Genomic DNA, 10,254 nt, shown 5'->3' with positions numbered 1-10,254 from the left:
TGTCACAACATCCGGAAGATCAGAAGATACCTGTCTGAGCCCACCCAGCTGCTAGTCCAAGCACTGGTCCTCTCCAAGTTGGACTACTGCAACTCGCTGCTTGCTGGTCTCCCAGCATGTGCAACCCGCCCTCTTCAGAGGATTCAGAACGCAGCGGCCCGCCTGGTCTACAATCTACCCAGACGCTCCCATGTTACCCCGCTCCTCATCTCTCCACTGGCTACCCATCAACGCCCGTATCAGATTCAAGACCCTGGTACTGACCTTCCGAGCAGTGAACGGGACTGCACCCGTCTACATCAAGTCTCTCCTGCAACCTTACACTCCCACCCGTCACCTACGGTCTTCTTCAGACAACCGCCTGGTGGTCCCACCGCTCAAGACTGCCCGGTCCCAACACAAGCTCTTCTCCTGCCTGGCCCCCCAATGGTGGAACCAGCTCCCCACCTCCATCAGGGACACTGACTGTCTCCTTTTTGTGGTTCATGTTGTTTAATTTGTAACTTGTAGAACTGCATGCTCTTATGGGTCTTCCCTTTGACACTTGTTTAGCTTTTCACAATGTATGCTTCATGTTTTGGCTACTTGCAATGTTTGGGACTATCTCGTTGTTATGATCAGTGACCTATGCTCTTTTGTAAGCTCTCTCTTGGAAGTCGCTTTGGATAAAAGCGTCTGCTAAATGAATAAATGTAAATGTCACTGCGATATCAGTGCTTTGTCGGCACAACGGATCTAGCTAGCAAAACAAACCCAGCCCGCCAGAGCGGAAGTGGATTACAGGGGAGCAGTTCAGGAAGTAGAGCAGAAACGGCTCATGAACTTGTCTATATTAACTCTATGCCTGCTCCTCAGTCTGCCCCTGAGCAACAACTTTGCGCATGCCCATTTGAACGCATGTCTGAAACTGGGTTTTCAGAAACGAGTTTGCAGGAATCAAACGCAGTGTTGCCACATTGGGCGGGTTCCCGCCCAATTGGGCTGCTTTTGATAATGCTGGGCGGGGCAAAATAGCCTTGGGCGGGTTGATCAAATTTGGGCGGGTTTCGTTACAATTGGGCGCTTTTTTTAAAGACTGAAAACATTCAAACAAACTATTTGATTGGCATGTGTTACATCCGCTACTTTCAAACCTCCCCGGCAAATGTTGGGGAGATTTGATTCTTCCATCTATTAGCCAGTAAGCTAATTGGCTTGTTCAGTGACTGTAGGGACAATCATTTGGAGTGGGGCTTTGGAATCCATGGATACTGCGATATCAACAATACTGTAAATTCTAGCAATTCATTTTTGTGTTTGTGTATAAGGGATAGAGAGGAACAATCGCGAAGGGGAGAGAACAATCGGAACAAATACAGGAGGCCTAGTAGTGTTTCTGTGCTTGTTGAAAAAAAAAATAGAGAGCTATATACATTTTAAATAGGTTGGATTTTGGAGTTTAATTGTGGCTTAATCTAGCGTTACATGTCATGGCAGAATGTCATTACTTTATTGTGTTGAGCTAAAAACTTCAGGTGTAATGTTTTTTCTCATTCTGCTCTTAGTGATCTGTAAATTTAATCTCCGTTTTTGCAGATTAAAGCTTTGAATGTTTGTGGCGTATTTTCTATTGAACATGTCATGGTTTTGCACGGCTTTCTGGAAAAGTAAGGATTTTGGCGGTTTTTTATAGAAGTGGGCGGGTTTTAAATTGTTATTGGGCGGAAAACTGTCAATCTAATCTGGCAACACTGATCAAACGTCTTGAATGCATGGATTTCAATTGGAAATTAGCTACTTCAGAGGTGAGTTTCTTTACAGAAATAGATTTAAATATATAAACATATTTTCTGACATTGGATGGAGCATGCTATTACGTATAGGTTTGAAATGTAGGCTATTTAGCACTATCTGTTTCAGATTCACATAGTTTACGTTAGGATTTCGCTAGCTACTACTAGTAGAGCTAGTATAATATACTGTAGGGGTAGGGTAGCACTAAGGCTAAACCCTCCAGAAAGTTATGTTTAAATACTGAAAATACATCAATGTTTAGCGTCTCACAATTCACCCACAAAAGAATCAGTGAAAATAAACGTTCAGAACTGTTAGAAAAAACCTTGTCCGAAAATAGTTTATTTAGCCCTGGATTTTCAAAGACTGTGGAGCTAGAGCGTGGCTGATCACGTTTTGATCAGTCGGTCATGGCATGCACAGCAATGGGGTCTATAAAAGTATCATGTCTCCAATTCTTCCAATTTGAACATGACATCTGTTTTTGGATAAGTTTATTTGTTTTAACCTTAAGATGCGTGAGTTCTAAATATTTCCGACGCTTCCATGAGTGAGTTTTTTCCAAAACGGCAGCTAGGTAGCTTTAATTAGCTTCCGTTACCTAGCATAATACTCGTAGCAATGCTCCTACTTGCTAGTGTTACTTGTTAGCCTACTAATTGTAAATTTTGAAGCCATACTATAGCGTTTGTGACATAGTTTGTCTATCGGAAAATAGTCGGTTGTAATGTTCAGAATCACACATGTGCGACGCTACGCTGTGGGGCCCTGCTTTCGAACGATCACACATGTGCGATGCTACTCTTTTATATCAATATCAAAAAGCTAATACTATGTACTTAAACTACATTCCACTTTCATTTCTGTACAGAGTATCCTACCACCGTCACACGGCCTAGCACTGTGTCCCTGGGAAGTTATGATAAAGTAATGAATGACCGTTTATAACTGACAAATTGTATGAACCATGGCAACCCTAAAGGCTATGTTTTGAAGCAAAAGCATGACTTATAACTTTTGCATCACCAGACCCCTAGGTGTCAACTCTGGTCTGGTGGAGGAGAACCCATATGGGGTCCAGGAAAACAGCTGGCATCCAGGCAAGTGCAAATATAAGACACTCAAAGCTTCTCAATAGCATTGCCAACTCATTGTAAGGCATACTTACGTTGTTCTGATCGTGGCAGGGGGATACATATTTGTCAAAACAAAAAATGTTGTCTTACTAATGCTTTGTATACAACCATTCGAGGTAACGTGTTATTTACATCAATTTTACAGCTAATCTAGAAGAACCACAGTGTATGCCAATCATGTTAACTCTTGTAAACTTGTTTTTACTGACAGACACATTACAGGTTATGTTCCAGGAGATGGAGACATTGGAGGAGAACCAGCGAGAGGCTCTCCTATTCAGGTGACGACAGGGCAGACACACTGAAGTGGTGCCAGTGATGGACCTACAGGTGGCCCAAACACAGGCTGAACTCCAAGACCTTGAGGAGCGCCTTAAGGTGCTGGAGTTCCGAAAAAGTGGTAGGTGTTTTGAGATGCCGTGAACTATGGCTTACACGCAGCGTTCAACGTTCAAATTGGTGCCAACAATAAGTTTATGACTTCTAATTGCAGATGCTGTGATGAAGTGGAAGACAAGACTGGGAGAGAAAGCTGTGGAGCTCCTCATAGCGCAGACACTCAAACACGCCCCGGCAGTCCATTCAAAACAAGCCAGGTGAATGAATCATGATTGCAGCTTCCCAATCCAACCTTTCACATGGCTATGTAACCAAAAACTAGAATCCCATAAAAAATTTTTGATGATGTATATTATTCTAGATGTGAATTTTTTATGACTTGTATAGCCCATTTCATACGTGCAATTATGGTGATAGGACACTAACTTATTTTGTGCTTCATTGTCAAGGCCAACAGACAGGACCTGTAGCGGGGACTGGCAGAAGATGTTCATTCACTGTTTGGCACTTGTTTGAAATAAAATGACTGAATGTTACATGTTATGATACACACCACACAAACATAGTCCTCCGGAAGTTGGCTATGTAGCCTATTATACAAGAACAAGTAGCATTTGGGGCAAATGAGGTCTGCATATGAACCGCCCAAATATAAGCAATAGAATTGAGAAATATAGACCAATTATTTGTTTGTAAACTATCGGGATGCGCGCGCACTGTGGCTGCAGAAAACCGGGAAAGGATAGCATTTTAAATGGCAAAAGGACCACACGGACAATACAAATAGTTAGATTTAAAAAGACCAAAAGTGTCGAGGAGGACATGCCATTAGGAGAGAAAGCGATTACCCAATGATCTGTCGCATCAGAATTTTGATTTGGGTCACGAAAGTCTTGAAATTTGAATGAGAATGTCGCCCGGTACAGACCGCATAGTCGAGCGGCAACCACGTCTTCATGTCATGTCACAAAGTTCATAATTTTACACTTTTACAGTCAATTCTACATTTAAAAAGTCGAGCAGGGCAGCTTTCAAGAGATATGGGAATTCTGCTTTTATAGTCAGCTGGTCCGATTATTTTTCTGATTTGTTTAAACTGGCAATCTGAGTGAGACTACATCCCAGTTACACTGTTTTGATGTTTGCCTCAGTCAGACTCACTCACTGGCAGTGTGCACAATGTTTTATTTCACTCCATTCTACACCAGAAACGTCAGAGAGGACTGCCTAATGTAGATACGAGTCTGGTGAAGATAGCCAGAATCTCGGATTTCTTTAACCTGTCTGTTTCATTCGTCATTTGCCTGAGAAAGCGACCTCCGTTAGCCAGGCTAGTTTTGCCCGATCACTTGGACAGGTTATTTAACGGTATCGGGGTCAAGTGACTTTTGTGCATAGACAAGTGAACGTAAATGTATTTGTCCAAAGGCCAAGAGCCTCAAAAAGTTAATATCAAGCCCTGCAATCCAGTGGCCAGAGATATATGATGACCTGAACGACACTCCAAGAGTAATAGAACGGGGAGAAGTTCGTCTTTTGCAACCCACATGCGCAGTTGAGCCTGCTTGACAGTTGTGTGACGTAGGGTGATAATTGGTCTATAGGTTAGTAATTAACGTCGCAGTTACGGACAGGCAACGTCGGAAAATTACGTTGCTAGGAGGTTGCGGTTACGGACTGGCAACGTCGGAAAATAACGTTGCCACAACGTCGCGGTTACGGACTGGCAACGTCAGAAAATTACGTTGCTAGGAGGTTGCGGTTACGGACTGGCAACGTCGGAAAATAACGTTGCCAGACGTCGCAGTTACGGACAGGCAATGTCAGAAAATTACATTGCTAGGAGTTTGCGGTTACGGACTGGCAACGTCGGAAAATAACGTTGCCACGACGTCGCGGTTACGGACTGGCAACGTCACAAGTTTACGTTGCTGCAACCTACTGGCGCCCCACAGAGGGGGTTGGTCCAAGATAGCGACCTGTGCAGACGTTCTGCTCTGAGCTCCGAGATTCTGACCGAGTACCAGTTGTTTAAAATGAAAAATTAAGATTATTCTTGAGAAATGAAGGAGTGAATGGTTGCTCTTGCTTCCAGTAAATTAATTTGCACGAATGAGGAGACTTTAGTTGGTCATATTGAGTGAATTGACAACTAGCTAGCTAACTAGTTGCTGTTAGCCAAAGTTTTGCTAATACCAAGACACGTGCGATAAGATGTCAAAGAGAGATGCCAAGAATGTGAGAAAGGGAGGTTTGATGATGGATATAACTGATGAAAGTTCGTTTCCCGGTTTATGTACTCCTCTGCCTCATACTCCATTGAAAAGCCCAAATTCCAAGAAGATCTGCACGAAAGAAGATTTAACAGTATCAAATGCCGACATCCTAAAGGCCATTAATGGTTTGAATGACCGTTTTTTGAAGTTTGAAGAAATCGTAATGAAGAATACAGCCGAGATTGCCAGAGTGCAGGAAAAAGTGAAAGGGCCGGAAATCCAGTGGAAAGGGACTGATGACACAGGGAAGAAGATGAGTGACCAGATGACAACCCTGTGGGAGAAACAAGAAGAGTCGGAGCGGTACAGTAGGAGATGGAATCTTCGTCTTCTGAATCTTCCAGAAAGCAGCAACGAGGATGTGAGGAAGGAGGTGCTGGAGATTATATCTAAAATCATCCCAGAGGAAAAGAGCAAGCTTGGATTTATGGTGGACACCGTGCACAGGGTTGGACGCCCAAGAGAAAATAAAAGCAGTCCTCCCATCATCATTCAGTTCACTATGCGCAACTATAGATTCAAAATATGGAGAGCTTCTTTAAACGCTGACGTCATCAAGAAGAAGAACCTCCGGATAGCTGAGGATTTAACCCAACAGGAGAGACAGTGCAGAAATAAACTGTGGCCTCTTGTGCAGCAAACACGCGCCGATGGGAAGAAAACTAAATGGCAGGGTCCTGTTGTCATCATTAACGGTGTGAGACACACGGCATGACTTGTTAAAATTACCTTAACGTTAGGCAAACTTTTTAAGTTCAATATACCCAAACTTAGTGGGTTAATTTGCTCTCCCTGTATGAAACTAATAGCAATATGTTCACTCCAATAGCTCAAATAAGAGTTTCAGGAGTTAATTTAGGTACTCGTGTTCAGAACGTTCTACTTGGCGGTAAGCTAATCTCTGTTATTTTCTATCTCAGAGTGTTTTTTCTTTAACGCTAGTTCCTATAACAGATGGCAGATGGGAGTCAGATGGCTGAGCGGTGAAGGAGTCGGGCTAGTAATCAGAAGGTCGCCGGATTGATTCCCCGTTGTGCCAAATGACGTTGTGTCCTTGGGCAAGGCACTTCACCCTACTTGCCTCGGGGGAATGTCCCTGTACTTACTGTAAGTCGCTCTGGATAAGAGCGTCTGCTAAATGACTAAATGTAAATGTAACACCTCGGGGAAAGTTTTTCTGGAATTCTCATTTTACTGATATTAAATAGCATAGGGCGTGGCTTGTTCCTTTTAGATATCTATATATTTATATTGTATCACAAACAAAGTTAGGGAATTACATTTGAAAATACTGCATAATATATACCCTACAAACTTGTTTATCTCAAAATTCATGCCTGTTGATAATTACTGTAGCTTTTGTAAAACAGAAAAATAATCATAACAGAAAAATAATCGTTGACCCTTTTTTGATTTCGTTGATCTTTTTTATGGATGTTCATTCTGTATTACATTCTGGAAAAGTCTTGAAGATTACGTTTTATTTAAAACGACACATACAGTCTCACTGGAAGGGAAACATATTATTACTTATTTTGAATGTATAGATAGCACTTTGGGTAATATTGTCGTCGTCGTCATCTGCCGCTTGTCCGGGGATCGGGTCGCGGGGGCAGCGACCTAAGCAGGGAGGCCCAGACTTCCCTCCCCCCGGCCACTTCCGCCAGCTCTTCCTGGGGGACCCCAAGGCGTTCCCAGGCCAGCCGAGAGACATAGTCCCTCCAGCGTGTCCTGGGTCTTCCCCGGGGCCTCTTCCCAGTGATATTGTAATATTGTTAACCTATTTATTTTATTAGGTAAGTTCCATATTCATAAGGCAAAGTTCTCCAAATCGACCCCATGTTTTAATATGTTCCTAATTGAAACTGATATGTACTTTGAGTCTCTTAAATTGGTAAAAAAAATAAGAAAGGTAATATAACAATGGATATCTACTCAAAACTATTCAATTAAGAATTATTGCTGTCATTGTCTTTAAGGAAGTTTGCAAGTCTGTCACCTTGTAACATATTTTATTTTCTTTGTCTTATTTTTTATGTTGCAAAATGTAAAAATGAATAGTTTTAAACTGAATTCTAATAAAAAAAAAAAAAAACTGGCGCCCCACAGATGCACGGTCCCGCAACTTCGCCAAAGACGTTGCGGCAACTTCGCCAAAGACGTTGCGGCAACGTATGCTTGGTCATCGCGTGACGTTGCGACAACGTAAGGGCGAACGTAAATGTGTCAGCTGGGTAGGGGCGCACATTTAAAGCCAATAGCCAGTGCAACAACACTACAAATATCTCCCTAGGACGTCCTTAGGACGTTATTAAAGTTCCTAAAAGGTCACAATTTAGACATTTATTTTTTAACTTTCAGGGGACGTTCCAGGAACGGCCCTGGTTGGTTATGATACGACGTTATGTTAAAAAAATTCGGGGACATTCGGGACGTTCCAGGAACGTCCCAGGAACGTCCCTGGTTGGTTATGATACGACGTTATGTTAATGAATGTGATGCATAAAATATGAAATGAATACATATCAAACATGACATGAAAATGTACTTAAAACTATATTTACACACAACACAAATTTCGGAGTCTAATAAAGGTCTGCCAATACAGCCTAACACTACCTAGCTGAAATAGCCACAGTTGATCATGTGGGCTTCTTAATTTTTTTATCTCCGATAGTTAGCTGGCTAGCCTACAGTTGCCAACCTGAGACCGGTTATAGTTAACTTACCACATAATGGCAGACGCTTGGCGTAGCGGCGTCCATCGTTGCAGACGCTTGGCGTAGCGGCGTCCATCGTTGCAGACGTTTAGCGTAGCGGCGTCCATCGTTGCAGATGTTTGGCGTAGCGGCTACCATCGTTGCGGACGCTTGGCGTAGCGGCGTCCAGCGTTGCAGACGCTTGGCATAGCGGCGTCCATCATTGCAGACGGGCTACGAGACCAATGCATAACTCAATCCAGCTATACTAATCATAAACAACAAGGGTGTAGGAAGAACCGAATTAGCCAGATCATGATTAGCAAGATAATGTCATCATGGATGTGTCATTTGATCTCGGATGTAATAAGCGACGTACGGAAATCGGGCCCCAGGGGTCTCATTTATAAACTTTGCGTACGCACAAAACGGGGCAGAAAATGTGCGTACGCCACTTCCCACGCAAAGATTGTGATTTATAAAAAACAAACTTGACGGTGAAATGTGCAGTCCTGCACGCAAACTCTGACCCATGCGTAGGCCTACGCACATTTGGAATTGGCGACGCAGATGACTGTACTGTCGTCAGACTGCAGAAAGTAAATGTGGGAAGAACGATTAGGCTACTCGTAATATTTATGTTTAGTTTTCCTTGCACACGTTTTTTTCACTCCATTTCATCATTATCATGAAGATTAAATCCAGCAGTGTTATTTGCGCTTGTACTGATTGATAATTGTTCCATAAACATCTTGTACGATCCAACTCAAATTTGTTATCAAATTCAGCAATGTCTCACCATCAGATTGTCCACTACGGGAGTGCAGGAGGGGGAGATGCCGCGACTGCATGGAATACAGCAGTGGTTCTCAACCCTGTCCTCAGGGACCCCCTGTCCTGCTTGTTTTAGATGTTTCCCTGCTCCAACACACCTGATTCAAATGCATGTTCGTTACCAGGCTTCTACAGAGCTAGATACGACCCTTTTATTCGAATCAGGTGTGTTGGTGCAGGGAAACATCTAAAACATGCAGGACAGGGGGTCCCTGAGGACAGGGTTGAGAACCACTGGAATACAGGATAACATCACATATCCTACCTTTAGATAACTGCAGAACACAGTGTATAACTAAATATATTTCTCTAATACTGTGCATATATCATAATATGTCAAAAACTGGAAATACAGTCGTTAAGCCCCCGCGCAATCGCTACACTCCTTGTTATCAGTCCAAACTCCAATAAACTGTTCATAACAAAAACGCTTTTATTTGAAAATTTGATCTCGACTCGGGGTATCACTGGCACAGCTGACGCCACTCACACTGTTTTTCTTATTTATTAGTGATACACCGGCCACCAAATCATGTTGTTTTCGGGTCTCCACCAATAAGGGCCGCGTTTCGCAGATTCGTTTAAGAAGCTCTTAGCGCTTAAGAGCTTCTTAACTAATCTGTGAAATGCAGCCAAGCTAAATTTCTGAGAAGTAGCGTTTTTTTCTTCTTCCACCGGTCGCCATGATTTACCGTAAAGAACAATCGCATACCAGGGTAATTGATATACTGGATTAACATTCATGAGGGGTTTTGCATTGACCATTTATGATTAAAAATGGGCGTGTTCAGGGCGGGGTAAAATGCTGATTCACGTACACACACTTGTGGGTAATCTGTGATTTATAAAGGTAACATTGCTTACAGGTGTGTATACGCACAGTTTTATAACCATAACTCCCTGTCAATCATTTATTGTATGCCGTCGGTAAAGGCTCTGCAGAAACTGATTCATATTTGTGAGGCCTTTGGTGCTGAAAACGACATGACTTTTTTGTAAAAAAAAGACAAACTTCATGTATTTTCCGTCACCGATGTCGCTTAACAGGTGTTGTATCACCCGATTCATGAATTTCTGGATTGGCACCCCCTCGCGGGAGCGCGCGCGATTCAAAGAGTGAAGGATTTCGTCTTGATATCGCAATCAAAAGAAGGGGAGACAGGAGTCTCACATTATACTTTCTTAGTTGTTGAATTC

This window comes from Hypomesus transpacificus, chromosome 9 (assembly GCF_021917145.1).
Source record: "Hypomesus transpacificus isolate Combined female chromosome 9, fHypTra1, whole genome shotgun sequence".
Classification (NCBI taxonomy): Eukaryota; Metazoa; Chordata; class Actinopteri; order Osmeriformes; family Osmeridae; genus Hypomesus; species Hypomesus transpacificus.
Note: the sequence above shows the minus strand (reverse complement) of the source record.